This window comes from Equus przewalskii, chromosome 24 (genome assembly GCF_037783145.1).
Source record: "Equus przewalskii isolate Varuska chromosome 24, EquPr2, whole genome shotgun sequence".
In the NCBI taxonomy this organism is placed as follows: domain Eukaryota; kingdom Metazoa; phylum Chordata; class Mammalia; order Perissodactyla; family Equidae; genus Equus; species Equus przewalskii.
Window position 1 is genome coordinate 192,157 of NC_091854.1, and position 22,045 is coordinate 214,201.

Here is a 22,045-nt window from a genome sequence, read left to right on the forward strand (position 1 = left end):
GCAACTAATATTTGTGTAGCATTTTTAAGTTTCCCAAGAAGCTTTCCATGTATCATCTCAACTGAGCATTGAATCAATCCTGTGAGGCAGATGTTAATATTATCCACATTTTACAGATGAAAATAGCACAGAAGAATGTGATTCCACTGTAGAAACAGCATCTGGGGCTTGGCCTCCACTCATTGAGTCACCTAGAAGCCACTATGGCTTTGTCTAGGAGCAAGATTGCCTTGCCAGTTGGAGGAGCCAGACGGTGGGTATATTGCCTGCTGACCACCTGCTGACTGGCTAGCTAGAGATGCAGCAGTAATAGGAAATGCACTCAGGCTGAGAGGACGATGGGATCTGGGAGGTCTTGGTGAACATTTTGAGATCTCAGTTTCTCACTTAAGTGGTCCTAGAAGCAAGGCAGTGGAAAGTAGTGGCCGTCTGGAGTCGTGTTAAGTTGTCCACTGATCGATCTCCAAATTACCTTTTGTTGAAAGATTACTGAGTGATTTGGGGCATATGACTCAAAAGCAATCGAAAGAGTTTAAGGAAACGTTCATTAAAGAAACAAAAAAGCCCTCCTTCCAGAGCTATCTACTTAATGTATATGAATAAGGCTTCTTAGGATATGCATTTATAATATAAAAAGTAGAGATTTTATTGACGCTGAATCTGTCTCATTCCAGCAACAAGCAATAACTATTCATCAACAGACACACGAACTAATTGTAAAACAAAAGCCCCCAAACACAAGAAAAAAACAGAAGTAGAATTTAAAAAAAAAATTTAAAGCTTAATTCACCTTACGTTCATCTCACTGAGATTTTCTTTTAATAAAAGTATACTTATTTTAGGTCAAATAGTATAACTTTTATTTTGTTTTATTTTTGCTCAAGTATATGTTATAGCAATTGTAATGGCAACTCATTCCAGAAGAAGGTTGGGTCTCACAATGACAGGATATTTTTTTAATTTTAAATTTTAATTTATATAAATATTTTTGTTGAGGTGAAACATGATAGCATCATCAATAAAAGATGTTCAAGTATAAATATATACTACATTAAAATAAAATTCCTTGGGTGAAGTGGAATAGAAACATGAGTTTAAGGGAAAAAATGACATAAATATCTATAAGGAAAGATTAATGACTTACTTTTTAAATGGATGGTGGGGGTATTAAATTGCTATGGTATTTAGATCGATTAGTTACTATTTAAAAAGTGAAATAGCAGTTTTATTTTTAAGAATATTTACAATATGAAGGAAATTATATCCTCTGCGACTATTTACACTTACAATAAAAATTTTCAACTCTAACAATGTACAAGAGGAATGCATAATTTTTCAAAATTCTATTAGGCTGGATGTGAACAGGAAAATTTAAAGACCACTATGCTGTGAAAACACATCACTTTGTCTAATATTTGCATAAGAAATGCAGATATTTCTAATCTCTGCTGTAGAAGGCAGAAGACCATACCCTGAGCATACAAAACTGTAGCAATTCATTTCTAAAGCAAACATAACCAATGAAATATTCCTGTTTCAGCCAATAGCTCCTATAGCTGTGTGCCTGATTCTTCTGCAACTACATCTTCAAACTTACTGGCCAATTCCTCATGCATATCAGGCAAGAGATAAGAATGGGGGAAGCTGATGTAAAATAATCACACAATTTTGTGTGATTTGTAGTGATAAGCCACTATGTATGATAAATGATAATTTTCTTACATAATAGAGGAACACCCATATACATTGATCACATAATCCTTGATTCCCAACATAACTCACCTGGCTGACATGTGGGATTATCTCAGTTTTCCAGGAGTTGCTCCTAATGACTAATCAGGAAGTTACTTACCCTCATGGAACAGCATATACCTAAATAAAAAAGACTAGCATTGTACACAGGAATAACAACATGTCAAGCAGGAAATGACAATCTCTCTGCGTGTTTTAATTTATCTTTGGGACAAAGTGACAATAAACCATCAAAGTTAAAATGGAACTGAATTTTAGTGAAAATTCAGGGGGAAAAGTATTTAAAACAATTTTGCTAGGGCTAGTAGAACATGGAGTTCTGTTACAAAAGTGTTTGGAAAAATCTTTACAATCTAAACACATTGAAACTCCCTAGTGTAAAACACTCTAAGCTAAATTATGGGAAAAGCCAATGTCGTATCAGCACCGAACAATTGCCCAGCATCAGAATGAAAAGAAGGAAATGTTGTTCTGAATAGCTTGCCAAGGCTAAAGAAAAGTAGAACAGTTGCTGAAGACGGATTGGTTGTGAGTAACAGACTAAAAGGATGCATTCTAATTTGAGTTCGCCACTTAAATTTTGAAATAGCTCATTATCTTCAAACTTGCAGTTAATATAGCTGCATTAGAGAAAAACAGAGAGAAGGAAAGAGAAAGAGAGGGAGGGAGGGAAAAGGTAACTGTGAGAAATGCATTTTTATTTTTAAGTTTCACTCAATCAATACATCTTATAACCCATTATAGGTATATGAGTGCTATGTTTTCCCTTTTTAACTCTTGATGTGAGATAAAGATTAGGTTAAGTGATTAGGTTAACATTAAGTGTAAAAACTGTAAATCTGGATACCCCAATAAGTGATTAGCAATGTATCTCTCATGTAGTCTTTAGTAATCCATTTTAATCTTTGCTTTTAACAACTGAGTATGCAATGGAAGAGCTTCAATATCCAATGGAATAATTTTTAAGCAAAATTACTTGACAATTTAATGTCAAGCAGTGATCCCAACCTTTTTGGGTTTTTTAATAGTTTTTAAGCTTATTATAAGGGAACCTTTTTTAAAAACACAAAGTTAAAGGGAAAACTGTACTAAATCTCCATGTATCTATCATCCAGTTTTAACAATTACCAACTCATAACCAACCTTATTTCATCTATACCCCACCTACTCATTCCACCCCAGATTATTTTGAAGCAAATCCAAGATATGAGAGGATCTGTCTTTGTTTTTAATATGAAACATTTGAAGGCCCTCCCCTATCATATTGTAGTGGTGCATTTTCAATAATACTTGATTGAGAAAATCTACATATACACATGAATTACTGCCCACCCCACCCCCACTTCCTTGCTATGACTCTGTGCCACCCTCCCCACGCCCGGGCTCTGCAACCCACGGCTGGGAAACTCCTGGCATAATGAAAGTAGCTGGTAATATCACTTAGAAATGTGTTTATTTATGAGCACCTTTACGTATACTCACAACACAAATACTGCTTATACTGCTTTATTTCCCAGGAATATACTTGTCACTACAGGTTTACAAGCAGATTGGAAAAGAGTTATTAGAATTCTTAACGGAACTTTTCCCCTCTTTATTCACCAAACTGAGCATTTCTCTGCTAAAATAGAACAAAGAGCTAACACAGGCCATTGCTTTCTAAAAGTTGTTACCCCCTAACAGCTGTTTGGGGGCCTTTATGACGTTGACATTACCTATGGAAAAAAGTCTAGATCCTTGTGGGCTGGAAATCTTTGCACAATACAGCCTGAGAGCTGGTACGCTTATTGGCAGTCTCCCCAAGGAGCTAAGGAACAAATGAGCAATGACTGTGTTCACACACTTGGAAATGACAATTCCACACTGGAAGTCTTGGTACACCCTGTAGGTTTCCTTTATATAAAAGACGAATATTCATTGCTATTAAGCCAGAACTTCTCTTTCATACGAAATTCACTTTTGTAGGTGCAAAGAAAAAGGAAAAAAACTTCTCTTTTCTCCATATGAGAGGGATAATTTCTTCAGTTTCCTTGGTAAGAGGCACTGAAAAAAATCTGCTGATTTCTGCTCAGTGCACGCATGGAGAACTGATTAATGCTAATGGGATTCACATATTTTAAAATGATTATAAATCTTTTTTGTAAATATCATTCAGAAAGTTTGTGATTGGAATTTATGGGTATGTATTTAATTCAGGTCAACTTTAAATGCCTAAACTTTTATGTTTAAATGAACAAAATTATCTCGATTAAATCATATTTGACACTGATTGTAGCTATATAAAGAGAAAAATTACACTAGTGTTACATTTACATTTTATTAGAGAACGGCAATCATTTCCAATTGAATTATTTTCCTAGTTTCATGGAATATCTTGTTTTGTAATTATAAACTTCTGAAAAAATACATCATCACTTAAAGATTTCAATTTTGGCTTTATTTTTCTAAACATGTCCATTGTGGAGCTGAGCAAATAGAACACATAAGATAACAAAGTCTTGCTTACATAGTAAAATGCTTTTCTAAAACATGGTTCAAACACGAAATGAGACAATCTAATTTTCAACCAGGGAAATGACTATCTGCTTAATATGTACCGTGTTAATTAGATTATGCCCAAATCCTAGTAGTTTGCATAATTGTATTTAATTTGCCAGAGGGGTCAAATTATAGCATTGGACCTCTACTAAGAGGTAATGCTGTTTAGTTAGCAAAAGCATATCATATTCTAAAGAAATTGAAATGCATTTGTAATTTTAGAATAAAATGTGGTCTTCTTTTCAGAGGCCCAATATGAATAGAAAAATCCCCAGAAATGCACCTGGTTAAATGTTTATAATCATGGAATATGGTTAAACATTAGTTAGAAGCTCATTTATTTCATCCCCTTCCAGTTTAGTGTCAATTCTTTAAATATATTTTCTGGTCGTTTAGCTAACCTGTCATTAAAATTTCAAACACAACTTTTGTCCACTACGTCTTTCTTATTATACTTCCCTCTCCTGGGATTAATAGGTTTTCTCTATATTAAATAAATTCTTTCACTCATCACCTCCACCTCTCAGAAAGAGAGTACTCTGTTACCAAATTTACTATGTTAAAAAAAGAAAGCAACTGAAGAAGAAATTTTGGAATTTATTTATAATGAAGAAAAGAGGATCACCAAAGTTGTATAACAAACGCTGTACAGGAATCTCAAGACTTTTTGGTAAAATAACATTCTTGCAGATTTCATGGGATGTTACTTTACTCTTGGACAAAAAGTGCCCAAGCCAACTTCGTGGGATTTGGTCTTCAGTAACTTAGCCTGCTCTGAGCCAGCTGGTATTCTACCAGCCACCCTGAAAATCATGTCAGTTATAAAGAGACAGATCTACCCTGAAATTGTGGATTATAATCTGAGTTTGGCCCAGTTCTGGGTTACCTCTTGGCGGATGTAACCCCTGTCCAAGTCAGTGATATATTCAAACATAGATTTTCACCGGAATCACTCAAGGTACATTTGACAAAATACAAATTTCCAGAAAACCAACCCAGATTTACTGAATTTGAATCTGAGAGGTGGGGGTTGAGACAGAGGTGGGATGAGGCACAAGCCAGGAATCAGAATTTATTTTCGTTTCCCAGAGGATTTTTTAAAAAAAGCTTTATTAAGATATAGTTTGCATAGCATACAATCTACCCACTTAAAGAACAGAATGCAATGGTTTTTAGTGTATTCACAGATATGTGAATCACTGTCTATCTTAGATCTCTTTTACCACCTCAAAGGAAACCCCTACTCTTTAGCTACTATGCTCCCATCCCCACCTTCAGCTCTAAGAAACCAGATCAGACTGTACCGATTTCCCTCTTCTGGACTTTCATATGAATGGGATCATACAATAGTGATCCCTTGCGACTGGCTTCTTTCCCTTAACGTAATGTTTTCAAGGTCCATCCAAGTTGTAGCATGTATTACTACTTCATTCCTCTTTGTGGCCAAATGATATTCCACTGTGTGGATATACCACATTTTGTTTATCCATTGGTCTTGTTGATGGACATTTGGGTCCCCAGAATATGTAATCATTAGCCGTATTTGGTAATTGTTGATAGAAGAGGACCAAGTGTTGATCTCAGGGCAGTTCCATGCTCTCCTCGCAAAGCAGCCCATGGTTCTACACTGCAGGGAGAGAAGAGAAGCTTGGCTGGGAAGGCAGCACTTGGGTTGGAAGTCTGGCTCTGCACTTAGTCATTTGGCCTGGGCAGTGTCTTCAGCTCTCTCGGACTCATTTCCTTATTTGAAAAATAGGAACAATGATTTCTGCTTCATAGAATTTTTGTGAGGATACATAAGACAACCTGAGTAAAGTGCCTAAAATTACCTGGCACACAGATATTTTATACATGACAGCTATTTTTCCTATTCTTTTTTTCCTTATTGAATTAAACCAAAACAACCATTTATATACAGATCATATATATATATATATATGTATACACAGATTCTATATATATTTATATACAGATTCTATAATATATATATTATATATACAGAGAGAGAAGCTGGATAGATTATTTCCACCTACAGAATAAATTATTATAAATAAATAAGCCTTTCCAATTTATAAGAAAGTAAAATGACAGACTAGAAAGTACAATTTCTTCACTTTTTTAAACTAAAGTCAAAGTAACAAGTAAAGATCCACTTTTTCACTTGGAAAAAAAGTACTTCCTTCTATTTAAGAGTACAAATCAGATTTTTCTTGTATCATTTCATTTTCAAAGTCTACATATTCCGTACACTCTGTGAATCTTCTGATAGTTCTACCCATGTAAGTGTATGTACGTATATATGTACACACACACACCCGCATGAACACACATATAATTATAGTTAACACTTACTCAACCCTTGATATTTGCCAGGAAATGTACTTTATGTGTATTGATATACTTAAACCTTCTAACGACCTTACATGGTCAGCTAAGGAAATTGAAGCATAGCGTACTCGAGAACCTTGCTCTGGATCATATGGCAAGTGAGTAGCAGAGCCCAAGCTCTTAACCATGACACCTGTAATAGTTTTTTCCTCCATGTGTTTGTATATAAGACAATGGAAAAGATATCGTTCATGAACTATAGAATGATGTTTCTACAGCTCGGAGGAGCCTTTAGCGGTTACTAGTGAAATCCTCTTAACTGATAGATGAAAAGACAGAAAGCAAGGCATGAAGGGATAGTCCAACATGTTTAGTTGCAGTCTCCTGTCTTCCAATCTAGTCTCTTTCCACTCACTACACTGCCTAGGCATCAAAGTTTCACTTCTTTTTTAGAGGACATGCAATATAAGAATGTCAAGCATGTTTAAGCTACTTATGCTGCTGTGTCTGCTGTATCCTTACCTCATTCTCCTGGTGGAAAATTGCTACCCATTCTTAAGGCCCAGCTCAAATGTAGCCTCTTCCATGGCAATTCCTTTACTCTCATAAAGTTCCACCCTGGCTCCTTCCTTCTTGCTCCCAAAGTATGCTGCACACCCTACACTTACACACTTTGAACAGAGTTTAAATGTCAAAGCAGAGAAAAGCAGCACTGTGAAGTGCACTGGTTTTCAGATTGAGCTCTGTGGTGCCCCTTCACCAGACCCAGGACTCAAGAAGGAAGGGGCTCTAGGCTTCACACTCTGATTAATCAGAGCAGTTCTGCTTTTATCTATTTGGTTTATTTTCATTTCAATAATAAGTTTCTTGACAGTAAAGAAAATTCTTGAAAACCACTGGTATAATTGAAAAACCATGAGCTTTGGAGACAGACAGGCCTGAGTCTGAACCCCAGTTGTACTACTGCTATCCCTTCTGTGTTTCCTTGGTTCAAATACTTAACCACTCTGGACTTCAGTTTCCACATGTTTCAAACAAGGAGAAGGCTGTCTACTCGGCAGTGCTGTGTAAGGGGTAAAGTGTGTGTAACAGAATAGTGCCTGACATACAAAGGCTCGATGAATTACTTCCCCCGACTATTTATTATAATTATTTCTTTATTTCCAGACTGATCTGTAAGGTCTTCAAATCCTTTCTGCCTAACATAGGGCCTAGCTCAAAATAGGTACTCAATGCGTGTGTACTGAATGGAAGCAAATGGAATGGGATGCTAAAATGAAATAGGATCAATATTGAGGTTAGAGATAGATTATAAAGAGCTTTGAATGCTATGCCAAAATTTTAACTGAAAATTTTGAATGATAGAGGTGTGATAATGTTTATTTTTTAGCATAACAGATAATTCTAGCGCAGTGATTCTTAACAGAAGGTGCTGGTTAGTTTGACTTAGTTAAAAATGTGGAATCTGAGTTCAAACCATGACTCTGACTTATTAGCTATGTGACTATAGCAGGTCACTTAGCCTCATTTTCCTCACCTGTAAAATTGGCTCAATAATAACACTTGTCTCAAGGATTAAATAAGTTAACATACATGAAGTACTTAGAAAATGTCTGGCACATAGTAAGCAGCATGTGAGTGTTATAACAACAAAAGAAGAAGGTTTGTTATCATTATAATTACATGCCCCGTTAAAGTATGTAAACAGGAGATTGCAGAATCACATGGGGTATGCAATGCAGGGTTCAGAATCATCTGGGATTCTTTTGTAAACTTAACAGAAGTACCATTAGGAGGCATTCTTACTTTTAGAAGTGTACTGGATTCCTCAAGTATGTTAGGACAAATAAAAAGCTGAGAATCTCCACTGTTCTGATAGCATGGAGGATGGATTATAGCGGAGAGAGGCTCCAGGAACGTAAATCAATAGTCCAGACCTAAGTGAAAAACGACCACCAGGTCGTGCTGAGATGCTGAGATAGAAATATCTGGATTAAATCAGATCCTCATTGGAGCCCATCTAAAAGTAACTTTGACCCCTTGAGAGGCCTAGAACTAGGCTGTTCCATTAGTAGGCTACTCCAAGGTTTGGAGTAAATTCTCCAGTGAGGTCATATACTTTTGGAGATTTGCTCCAGTTCAGCTTAAACATCTAGGGCAGTTTGTAGGATCCAGATGTCAGACAATGAAGTCAGGAAGCAAGGAGGCTCTTGATGCTGGCTGGCATAATGCCTCAATTAGGAAAAACCACTCGACCTTCTAACAACAGAAAATATCCTAACAACAGAAAATATTGCCAGGGGGCTTGCTTCACCATGGAGGCTTTCTTCAATTGGCTTTCGTTATCCACCGTGAACTAAGCCTTTTCAAGAGCTATAAACCGCCTACAGGGGAAATGTCTGGGAGGAGATTTTGCTGAAAAAAACCATGTGTAAAGCACAGTTCTCTTCTAGAGTATTATTCTGTGTCCCTCCCTCCTTGTGCTTCCTCATGTGTGGAGGGCAGAATAATGACCCCTCAAAGATGACCACGTGCTAATCTCTGGAGCTTGTAAATACATCATCTTACATGGCAAAAGGGAATTTGCAGATGAGATTAGGGTTATGGACCTTGAGTTTGGGAGATTATCCATCCAGATTACCTTGGATAACCCAGGTACCCAATCTTATCACATGAATCTTTAATAGCAGAGAATTTCTTCCAGCTCAGGTCAGAGAGAGATGCAACAAAGACTCCATCCACCATTGCTGGCTTTTAAGATGGAGGAAGGAGGCCATTAGCCAAGGAAGACAGTGACCTCTAGAAGCCAGTAATGGCCTTCAGTTTATAGCCAGGAAGAAAATGGGGACCTCAGTCCTTCAGCCATATGGAACTGAATTCTGTCAACCCCTGAATGAGCAAGGAAGTGGATTCTTCCATAGAACCAACAGAAAGGAATGCAGCCCTGCGAACGCTGTGATTTTAGCTTGGTGAAACCCATATGGGACTTCTTGCTTACAGAACTATAAGATAAGAAATTTGCATTGTGTTAAGCCACCAAATTTGTGCTAATTATTTATAGCAGCAATAGAAAAACTAACATTTTGCATTACTAAATTTTGGAATAAAAATGATTTCCAATAGACTGTGGAAAACACAAAACAATGCAATTTAAAACTACTTATTTTAAATTAAATATTAATCTCTCATTACTACTGTGTATGACTCTGCTTCATTTTAATTAGCTTATGAGACTATGGGGAGCTTTTAACTGTCATGAAATAGGTTCCTCTTGTTTCATGAAAGACATTCATAGAAGGCAAGCATATGCTTTTTCCCTCTTAGGTTAACTGAAATTAACCAAACAAATATCCAAATGTTAGAGGAATAGGATTAACCAAAAAAATTAATCAGGACAAAGATTATGATATGAAATAGCTACAACATGCATAAGCTTGGGCAATAACACTAATAACTCGATGACCTTGTTCAAAATGGTGACATAACTGGAAAAATCAAAGACATACAAGGGCACTGAAAAAAGTGAGGAAAATGAAAATTTTTAGTACATATGAAGAAATTAATTTTAAAAGCCATGCTTGGGAACTTCATGGGATTGTACTTTTTTTATTTCAAATGTTGCCAGTTCCTATTGATCTTCCTCACTAGTATCTCACATACCTGTGGATTACACCTTGTACAAAGAACTCTGAGATCCTATCCATATTTGGCTGATAAAGAATAATAAATATGATTTTAACTAAATGGACTATCATTCTAAGATTAGACTTAGATTTTCTTCCACAAAGGATTTCCTTGAAATAACATTTATTGCAACAAAATTTGAACTATAATATTCATTCAGTTGCATAACACCCAGCATTTGATTACAATTCCCTTATCTAATACAGTTGACGTTCCATATAGAATTCCGCCTGTTTTTTTAATAAATATTCTATCATGGGCTAGATCTCTGCTTAAGCTTATTATCTGATCATAGTTTTCGTTATAATTTGTCTGTGTAAGTCTCCACAGGACTGCTACCCCAGCTTTTCTTTGCTTGTTTTCAGATGAAAATGAACAGTGCAGAACCTCAGATAAATTGTATATTTGGATAAGGTCATCTTCCCTGCCTCCAGCCTGCTCTGTCCCCTTCCAAGGGCCCAGTGCTTTTTTTGGCCTCTAACTCTCCTCCTCCATCAAAATAGGATGGAGTTTGGTGTCATCATTTATAGCTAAAACTGATTCAGATATTTGTATTTTTAAACTCCTTATCTCTAATTATGGAATGAAAGGATTTACCAACTGTTAAAGTGATTTTTTTTTTCTTTGACGCAAAACAGAGTTAGTGGATGGGGAATACTAGGCTAGGTGCTAAGCTTAAAGGTAAAAAGATTTTAGTAATATTAGGGTGCTGTGTGTGTTGGGGGAGGGGGAAGTTGTGGTGAGAGAGGTTTGTGTGAAGAAAAATGATCAGAAACAATACCAGGTTATGTAAGAATCCTCTCCTGATCCCATGTCTTCTCTTCTCTCCAGGCCTAATGTCTCTCCTTTCATTCTCTGGCTCAAGAGTCTCCAATTTTGGAGCCCTGGAGTCCATTCATCTTGACCCACTCCCCTCACTGCATTTTTCATAAAATTGTTCGAAGTATAGTGACTAAGAGCATGGACTTTAGGATTTGAATTCTGACTCTTCTACTAGTAGGCTGCATGACATTAAGTTATTTAACGTTGCTCCATTTTGGCTTATGCACACGTAAAATAAGGAAAATCATAATACATGTAAATCTCATAGAACAATGACTGGCACTTAGCAAGTAGTCAATAAATATTAACCATTCCTGGTATTATTCAAGGTCCAATTAAATTAATCTTTTCTTCCTCTTCTGGAAGAAACTCTACTAGAGAGCTTACCAGAATATGAGTCATAGTTCTATTCATATTTATTTTAGCTTGAATTCCCCAAAAAACAGCCTGAGGCATGGATTAAGCGATTAAGCTTTGTATGGGAGGTGCAATTCCAGGGCAGTGAGAGTGAGAGAAAAGGAAGGTGAATGTGGGAAGGATGAGATGTAGCACAAGGTTACCATGCTGGCCACTGCTTCATAATAAGCCATGGAGAGACTGAGACCATCTCTTGCAAGGTTCATCTGCTCAGCCACACTGGGAAACTGCCTGAGAATGGATGGGAGGGAGTGAGGAGAGAGAACTGATCTCTTTGGCTCCCTCTGGTCTCCTAGTTTCCATTGGCTCAGATTGACCTGACAGGGAGTTAATTCTCCTGTACTTCTGGATGTAATATCTGACTCATCAGGAAGCCTAGTAGCATACCCTGAGGTGAGGTGTTTCATCCGAGCCCATAAATGTCAGAGGCACCGAGAGACTCTGGGCATATGGCTGGTTACCTGGCTACACAGTCATAACCAAAGTGGAGGGCCAGTATTCTTAGACAAGCAATTAGTTGGCTCTAAGCAGCAGAATCCATGTGAAGCATACAGTAGGTATACCATAGAAGCTTTTGAGGAGTAGCCAATGGCCTGGAATGCAAGGCAGGCAAGGGTTATGGAAGCTGAGGGGATGTATAAGCTTGTCTTATATATTTTTCTGTTTTATAAAGATTATAAGTTCTTTTAGGGCAGCATTATGTATTTTCACCTTTGTATCCTCTAAACTATAATACTACATGCTGTATCTTAAGTGGGTTTGAGCTGAAGGTGTACTCTGATTTCAAAGACAGCTAGCAGGGAAGGGCAAAAGTAAGACTGGGCAAGACAGGGGAACCACTCAGAAGTTCAAATGGGAGTTAACCAAGGAGCATGTTGAACTGGAACCTGATGCAAGACACAGCCAAGGGGCCTAATCTTCCTGTGACATGGCAACAACAGAGATAGTAAAAATCAGGTTTGAGCATCCTGGCTCCATTGGAAGCAAAAGTGATACATAATATCCCAGCCAGCAGTTGATAGGAGACAAGATCCAGTTCCCAGGAACAGAGCACAGAGTGCTAAAGATCCAGCCAATTGGATTGGGGCTCAAAATAGAGTTTCAGTTCCAGGCAGGGAACTGGAATAAAAAAAAAAAAGGGAAACCAAGGCCAAAGTCTTCATAGCTGGGCTGTATGAACATGGCACGGATTTTACAGTTGGATAAAACTATTAATGACTTTTGTATTAATACTAATAATTGGTAGCCAATATTTATTAGGCACACTATTTCTCTAAATTGTGTTACTTCATTTTCCCAACGCTCTTAGATAGATGCTCTTACTATTTCCATTTTACAGATGAGGAAATCAAGAGTCAAGAAAGCTAAATAACTTGCCCATGATCACAAAACTAATGAATAAAGGGACTAGGATCTAACCCCAGAGGAGTCTATTCCAGAGCATACACCTTCAACCACCATTGGAAGCGTTAAATGAAATAAATCTTACAAAGTCCTTAGCAGAGCTCCAGTCGTGTAGAAAACACTCACTGGATATGATGGGTTATCATTGTCATTATTAGTATTGTCATAGATGCAGTACTAGGAACTGTAGCAGTTGTGGTCACAGTAGCAGCAACAGCGGGTACGTGGAACTTAGAGTCAGGTAATAAGCCCTATTGACTGTCTTGTTTCATAAGAAAGGACTGATGAGGTGGGAACTGTTCCAAGGCATATGGGCTGAGAGGTGTGAGGGAGAAGTCCAGACATAGGGACCTATAACAAAGAGCCTTGCCCTTTTAACAGATGTAATTGAGAGGTAACATGGAATAGGAGTTAAAAGCGTGGACTTTAGAATTACAAAGGCCTGTGTTCTGTTATTTATTAGCAGAGAGACCTTGGGGAAGTTACTCAACAGATGTGAGCTTCAAATAACTCGCAAGTGTACCTAGCAGAGTGCCCGGCATATAGTAATCGTTCAATAAATGCTTGCAGAATTAACTCGCTGATTCCACACTTCTGCACTCAAAAAACAAAACAAAACAAAACAAAACCAAAAACAAATAACTGTTCCCAGTACACACCTGCTATTTAAACTTCTAAATGCAAGGCAAATTCATCCACTGAGTGTAGCTACTTTTTCTACTAATGTAATTTGTCATCCATATCCACCTAATGTTTCAGTAGCCTCCTCATTTGTGCTCAAAAGCTACAGTACAACCGAAGAAAAATGTGCGATGTGCTATTCCTGTCATCCCGGTTCTATGTTGCTACAGCAGGTATTCCTATGTTATTTATTTACCTGAAGCTATTTTGATTTGACAAGGAGGAGGAAAATTTGAAGACAGTGCCTATTTTTTCCCTGAAAAGCAGGTCAGTCTTAAAGAAAATAGCTCTCATTTCAACTATGGTGCAATTATGTATGAAAATAAATATGCATTAAAAGGAGCAGGTCGTCTCTTTCTTGGCGATCTTTCACTGTAAATTTGAATTCTATTTCCTGGGGCTCAAAGAAAATAATGCTTTAATTCATGAGAAAGAGAGTTAGAGAGACAGAGACAGAGAGACTCAGAGAGAGGAAAAGAAAGAACATTACTGCCACCTCTTGCTCACTTCTCTAGAACTGAGAAAATGTCAAGGAAACCTGGCATTTGCTTGCCAAAGGTTCACACAGACAGTCTGATTTTTGTTTTTACTTCCACGACCTTTAATGGCTCTTGGTGCAGTCAAGCCAACTTTGCATATATATCGACACTATGGAAACCACACAGACAAGCAGTTTTGGGTTTGTGTGCTGTATTTACTTTGGCACTTAACAATGATACACATATTTTCCTGTTAGAGCTCCCAAAGGCTTTGTTCTGATCTTGACTTGCTTTTCTCTTTTGTTCAGCTTTCTGATTGCTTCATAATTTCTCCAAAAATGCATGTATTTTTAAACCTTTTTTCTAGCCTAACTATGGTTCTATTTTGTTTTGGAGTGCATTGTATGAATGTTTGCTTTAACAGAAGTAGGAGGGGTCCTGTTCCAGCGGGGAAACACACTGTCCTGCTGGGCTGCTGGAGGGATACAGAGGAGAGAGGCAGGGTTCTCTGCAGTCACTGGAGGGACAGACACTGCAGGGCAGTCACCCTCACATCTACAGACGTTTTCTATTTCTTTTCACCCAGGAGTTTCAGAGTGCCCTTTGACATCTCTGATTGTCGCTTAGACTCAGTCCTTCATACCGTTCTGGCAAGAGATCACTCGCTTCAGTTAGTTCACACCCCCTTGTATCACTGAGGACAAAGTATATCTTCCTGGAACTCTAGAGAAAAATGTCTCAAGAATGAAAATTTTGAAAAATCTGATAAATATACTCTACTTTTTTAACTGGTTGCCAGAGACTGAATGTTTGTGTCCCCCCAAATCCACATATTGAAGCCTAAAGACCCAATGTGGTGGTATTTGCAGGTGGAGCCTTTGGGAGGTAATTAGGTCAAGGGGAAGAAGCCCTCCTGAATGGGATTAGTCCCCTAATAAGAAGAGAAAGGAGTGAGATGATCTTTCTTTCAGCCATGTGAGGATACAGCAAGGCAGCTGTCTACAAGCCCGCAAGTGAGCCCTCACCAGACACCAAATCTGCTGACACCTTGATCTTGGATGTCTCAGCCTCTAGAACTGTCAGAAATAAATGCTTATTGTTTAAGTGACCCAGTCTATGATATTTTTATTCTGGCAGCTTTAGTTAAACAAGACAGTGGTAAAATATGTATAATGAAATTTACTATTTTAACCATTTTTAAATGTACAGTTCAGTCACATGAAGTACATTCACATTACTGGGCAACTATCATCACTGTCCATCTCCAGAACTTTTTCATCATCCCATATTGAAACTCTGTACCTGTTAAATAATAATTTCTTATTATCCCCTCCTCCCAGCTGCTGGCAATCACCATTCTACTTTCTGTCTCTGTAAATTGGACACTGTAGATACCTCACATAAGTAGAATCATGCAATATTTGTCCTTTTGTGTCTGGCTTATTTCACTTAGCATGATGTCTTCAAGGTTTACCCATGTTGTACCATGTGTCAGAATTTAATTCTTTTTAAGGCTCAACAATATTCCGTTGTATATATATACACCACATTTTGAATATCCATTCATTTGTCAATGGACATTTAGGTTGTTTCCACTTTTTTGCTATTGTGAATAGTGTTGCTACAAACATGGGTGTACAAATATTTGTTCTAGTTTCTGCTTTCAATTCTTTTGGATATATGCCTAGAAATGGAATTGCTGGGTCACATGGTAATTCTATGTTTAAGTTTTTGAGGAACTGTCATAATATTTTTCAAAGCAGTTGTACCATTTTACATTCCCACCAATAGTGCACATGGGTTATAATTTTTTTTCAGTTTTGCCAACACATGTTTTTCTGTTTTTTTTTTAAATAATAGCCATATTAGTGGATGTGAAGTGGTATTTCATCATTATATTCTATTTTTTGTGTGCACGTATGAGGAAGATTGGCTCTGAGCTGACATCTGTTGCCAATCTTCTTCTTTCTGCTTGAGGAAGACTGAGCTAACATCTGTGCCAATCTTCCTCTCTCTATTTTTTTTTTTCATGTGGGACGCTGCCATCGTGTGGCTTAACAAGTGGTGCTAGGTCTGTGCCCGGGATCCAAACCTGCAAATCCCAGGCCACTGAAGCACAGCACACAAACCCAACCACTATGCTACCAGGCTGGCCCCACTTATTCTAATTTTTAATAAAATAAAGTCTCTGGCCTAAATTTCTAGATGTTTTTACAAAAGATTTGGAACTTACCACTGACAGTTTTATAGCAAAGAATATTTTTATAGGATTATTAATATAGTGTCATCTTACTTGAGTGACTGAATATTTAAAGAACTATTAGTCAAATAGCTAAAGAGTCAGGCAGGATAGATGAATAAGGGAAAGAGGCTCAAAGAGATTCTTTAGTAAAATGCACAGGACTTCGTGCCTAACTGGATTAGGTATATAGAAAAGGGAAGAACATAGAATCTTTTCCAGTGTCTGACATGAGCAATTGATAGATGGTAGTGCTATTTAGCAAGATGTAGCAAACAGGGGTGAGAGGGACTGCTCTGGGGAAAGGAAATTATAATAAAATGTGCTGCACATCCAAGAGGACATGGTCAGTACGCAACTGAGTCTAGTAAACAGGAGAAAGCTGGGAGAGATTTTGGAGTTTTCAGCTTATGGTGATGCCATCAGTCTGGAGACCTCGTCAATGTGTAGGCTGGGAAGGGACTGCAAAGAACAGATCAGTGGCACATACCAGTAGCTGAGGGTGGGCAGAGGAAAAGTAACAAGAAATGATTATAGTATTAGGAGAAATCGTTCCACGGAAACCAAGCAAAGAAAGATTCTGGCCTAAAGTGTCAAAGCTGCAGACAGACTGGACAAGTAAATAACAAAAACTGCCTGCTGGATTTAGCACCTACGTGGCCACAGGTAACATTCATAGAGCAGTTTTAGTAGAGAGGTGGGGACAGGCACTTGGAAGGGTGGGAAGAAAGTGGACAAAATGAATAGAGCACAATCTTTCAAGAAGCTTGAAAGTGAGTAGAAGAAATTCAGAGTGGCAGCTTGAGCAATGCACTTTTTTTGTTTTTAAGCTGCGAAAGAATTGCGCCTGTTTATAGGCAAAAGAAACAGCTAAAGGAGAGGAAGAGGCTAAAGGCACAGGAAAGAAAAATGACAGCTAATGATCCCAGGTCCTGGAGGAGGTGGGAGGGAATGAGATACAGAGCACAGGTGGCTGGATTAGGATAGGGCTTGAAACCTCTCCTTTTGGAACAGGGAAAAGAGGCAAGCATATGCATATCTACAGCATATGCAGATAACGTTTGTGGAAGTGGGGGAGGGGCAGGAAGTTAAGAGCATTCATGCTTGATACGGCCTTTGTGAAATAGGAAGTAAAGTCATTTACTAAAAAAGGTGATATTCTAGAAAATTGACATGGTAGAATAGTGCAATAAACATTGAATGAGATAAGAGGCAAAAGTAGAAAAAGAAAACTCACATAATAGTCAAGGCATGAAGTTATATGGGACTTCAGTGGAGTAATGGCAATGGAGTTGAAAAAGAGAGGTGGACATTATGCTTTTTTCCTCATATTCTTCTGAAAGTTAGAAGCATTACTTTTCTTCTGATGAACAACTCTCAATAGGCAATGCCTCTGCCATGGGAATTGCCACATGACACCAGTATTTAAAAGATATTTAAAAACATAGGCGGCAAGCAACTTGACGTCAGTGTTGGCAAAGATTTTTTGGATCTGACTCCAAAAGCAAAAGCAAAAAATAAACAAGTGGGACTAAATCAAACCAAAAATCTTCTGCACAGCAAAGAAAGCCATCAACAAAATGAAAAGGCAACCTACTGAATGAGAGAAAATATTTGCAAATCGTATATCTGTTAAGGGGTTAATATACAAAATATATAAAGAACTCATGCAATCAATAGCAAAGAAACAAACAATCTGGTTTAAAAAATGGGCAGAAGATCTGAATAGACATTTTTACAAAGAAGACATACAGATGACCAAAAGGTACATGAAAAAGATGTTCAACATCACTAATGATCAGGGAAATGTAAATCAAAACCACACTGAGATATCACCTCATACATATTAGAATGGCTATTATCAAAAAGACAAGAAATAACAAGAGTTGGCGAGGATGTGTAGAAAAGGGAACACTTATGCACTGTTGGTGAGAATGTAAATTGGTGCAGCCCCTATGAAAAACAGTATGGAGGTTCCTCAAAAAACAAAAAATAGAATCCCTATGGGGCCGGCCCGGTGCCGCAGTGGTTAAGTTCGCACCTTGCGCTTCTCAGCGGCCCGGGGTTCGCTGGTTCGGATCCCGGGTGCGGACATGGCACCGCTTGGCGCGCCATGCTGTGGTAGGCATCCCACATATAAAGTAGAGGAAGATGGGCACGGATGTTAGCTCAGGGCCAGGCTTCCTCAGCAAAAAGAGGAGGACTGGCAGTAGTTAGCTGAGGGCTAATCTTCCTCAAAAAAAAAAAAAAAAAAGAATTCCCATATAATCCAACAATTCCACTTCTGGATATTTAGCCAAAGAAAATGAAAATACTAACTGAAAAAGATATATGCACCCCCATGTTCACTGAAGCATTATTTACAATAGCCAAAAACATGAAAATAACCTAGATGTCCATTAATGGATGAATGGATAAAGAAAATGTGTATATATATAATATGTATATATATATATATATATATATATATATATACAATAGAACGTTTTTCAGCCATAAAAAAGCAGAAAATCTTGCCATTTGCAACAACAAGGACGGGCCTTGAGGGCTTTATGCTAAGTGAAATAAATCAGACAAAGAAAAATACCGTACAATCTCACTTATACATGGAATCTAAAAACAAAACAAAACAAAAACTGAGCTCAGAGAGACAGAGAATAGATTGATAGTTGTCAGAGGTGGGGGGTGGGAGGTGAGCAAAATGGGTGAAGGGGTCAAAAAGTACAAACTTCTAGTTATAAAATGAATAAGTCATGGGAATGTAACATACAGCATGGTAACTATAGTTAATACTACTGTATTGCATACTTGAAAAATGCTGAGAGAAGATCTTAAAAGTCCTCATCACAAGATAAAAGTTTGTAACTATGTATGGTGACAGATGTTAACTAGGCTTATTGTGGTGATCATTTCACAATATATACAAATATTGAATCGTGTTGTACTCTGAAACTAATAGAATGTTATGTGTCAATTATACCTCAATAAAAACAAAAATTAAAAAAAGAACAAATGCAACTGGCCAATAAACCTAAGAAAAAATGCTCAATATCATTAAAAATGTAAACAAAAGTAAAAATAAAAACATCTAGAGATAGAACAAAGTATCCTTGGAGCAACAGGACTCTCTAAAGACAAATCGTTAGATTGCAGAGATGAATATCAATATTAACTTGCCCTAGCTATTTCAGTGTTTGAGCTATCCATCTTAGTGCCTTCATACATGCATGTGCACACACAGACACACCAGCATACACACATTCTTATGTGTACATATGCACAGAGAGTAGAACAACTGATTTAGGAGGAACAGGGGTAAAGACACAAAGACGCCTGACCAAAAATCCTATGTAAACCAGAAATGAGGATATACATATATATATATATATATATGTGACGTTTTGAGTATCTATTCATCCATCAAATGACATTTAGCATTTAGGCCGTTTCCATCTTTTGGCTATTGTGAGCAGTGCTGCTATGAACATAGGTGTACAAATATTTGTTCTGCTTTCAATTCTTTTGGATACATAGAATTGGAATTGCTGAATCATATAATTTTATGTTTAATTTTTTGATGAACCACCATACTGTTTTCTATAGCAGTGGCACCATATTATATTCCCACTAGCATTGCACAGGGTTTCGTTTCTTCACCTCTTTGTCAACACTTGTTATTTTGTTTGTTTGTTTTAATAACAGCCATCCTAATGGGTGTGAAGTGGTATCTCATGGTTCTGATTTGCATTTCCCTAATAATTAGTGATGTTGAGCATCTTTTCATGTGTTCATTGACCATTTATACATTTTCTCTGGGGAAATGTCTATTCAAGTCCTTTGGCCATAAATTGACCTGTTTTGTTTTTGTTGGTAGTGAATTGTAAGAGTCCTTTATATGTTCTGGATTTTGATCCCTTATCAGATATATGATTTGCAAATATTTTCTCTTATCCTGTGGTTTGCCTTTTCACTCTCTTGATAGTGTCCCTTGAGGAGCAAAAATTATAAATAGTTCACTTTTAACTCAAATTGATACAAAGTGATGTACTAAAAAGAGAAGTTTTCTCAAGTAATTTGAAATAAAACCTCTAGTCACCATATATTTATTGAATATCTTCATGATACTGAATTAAAGAACATTTGCAATTAAAAGACACTGAACCTTTTTCTAAAAATTTCCATAAGCATAGAACAATAAATTTGTTCATTCATTCATTCATGCGTTCAACAAATATTTATTGGGCCAATATTTTGCCAGGTCTTCTTTCTTGTAAGCCATTAGCAGAAGACAGTGAGGGAATCACCCTAATGATCTCCTTAGTAGGACACAGTTATTCTTCAGTCAACATGATCCAAATCATCTGTCCCAGACTACTGATGCCTCCAGGCTTTGGATTCCTGGATCTTCTTATTCTAACAATAGTGTATGATAGGCTGAAGAGAACAGTGGCCAAGAATCAAAAGAACCCAACTGGTTTCCATCATGGATAACTCTTGTACAGGAACTTTCGATGTTGCCCCTTCTTTCCAGAAATATTGATGCTCAACTAGCACAGAAAACCATAGGGAGAAAGTTAGGCTATATTTTTCCCCCTTGCAAATGTCTGACTTACCTATATGATAATCTGTTTTATCCTGCACAGGGGCATCACACTGAGCATGAACCATGCTCCTTCTTGCCACAATATCAAAAAGTTCACAAAAATCTGGATATCTAGCTTCTCTTGAAAAAGTAGAAGATCTGTTAACCTTGGGCCCATGTTCTCACGTGTCAAGAAATGGCTGGAGCCAAGGAATAGTTGTCCTCTGTAGATGGGGTGTTCACCACAGTCTCTGCTACTTCCTATTGCTATATTCCTATATATATATATATATATATATTTTTTTTTTAACTTGATGTCCATTTGTCTATTCACTCACATTGAGTATCTACTCTGGGGAAGTCATTGTGCTAAGTTTTAGGTATTATCAAATATTCTCACTGGACAATTTGCTCCAGACTTGTTGGGAATGGGACAAAGCACAAAACAGACCCAGCTGACACTGGTTAGGAAAACTAAACTGGCTGGAGGTTCAGTCTTCCTTAACGGAGTGAGAAGTAGTTCAAAGAGAAGCCGAAATATTAGGCTGTCTCTGGCTGAGCACTGATCTCTAAGTTGGGGTAGGAATATCAAGAGGCAGAAAGATACAATGTTATGATTCCTATGAAATTCTCCCATTTGGAAAAGTTTTCCCAGATAGGTGGATATACAGGTCCAGTTTCCAGAGAGAGAGGGCTGGAAAGTAAACATATTAAGACTTTAAACAAATAGAAGTTGTTGTTGGTGGTGGTGGGTAATAGATTCACAGATAGGTCTGAAACCACTGCTGCTTGCTCCGTTGGTAAAGATTTAGCCAAGGAACTGAGCAGAGCTGAGCCTGCAAACTGAAGGCTCTCGGTTCTTACACCTGAGCAAGGTAAAGGACGGGCACAATTGATACAGTAGACTTGTGTATGAACTACTAGATGTCCTACAGGACAGAGTTCCTCTTCACCTGGGGGAGGCAAGAGGTTTTTCAGAGGGGACATTTTAACCATATCTTCAAGGCTTAAGTTAGAGTTTCACAGACGAGGATGAGGAAGGAAGTACAGTCATCCATCAAACATGTATTAAGCACCAACTAAGAGCAAAATGCTGGGCATATAAAGATGAGTAAATTT

At 37.5% G+C, this 22,045-nt stretch overlaps 1 long non-coding RNA gene across 1 annotated transcript in view; it reads right to left on the minus strand.

Moving 5' to 3' along the window:
- Window positions 1-4,167: 4,167 nt before the first annotated feature.
- LOC103550055 (uncharacterized) overlaps window positions 4,168-22,045 on the minus strand; it is a 113,457-nt gene continuing 95,579 nt past the window's right edge. Inside the window, exon 3 of the long non-coding RNA XR_544672.2 lies at window positions 4,168-6,030. This is a non-coding gene — a long non-coding RNA (uncharacterized lncRNA). The remainder of the gene's footprint in view (window positions 6,031-22,045) is intronic.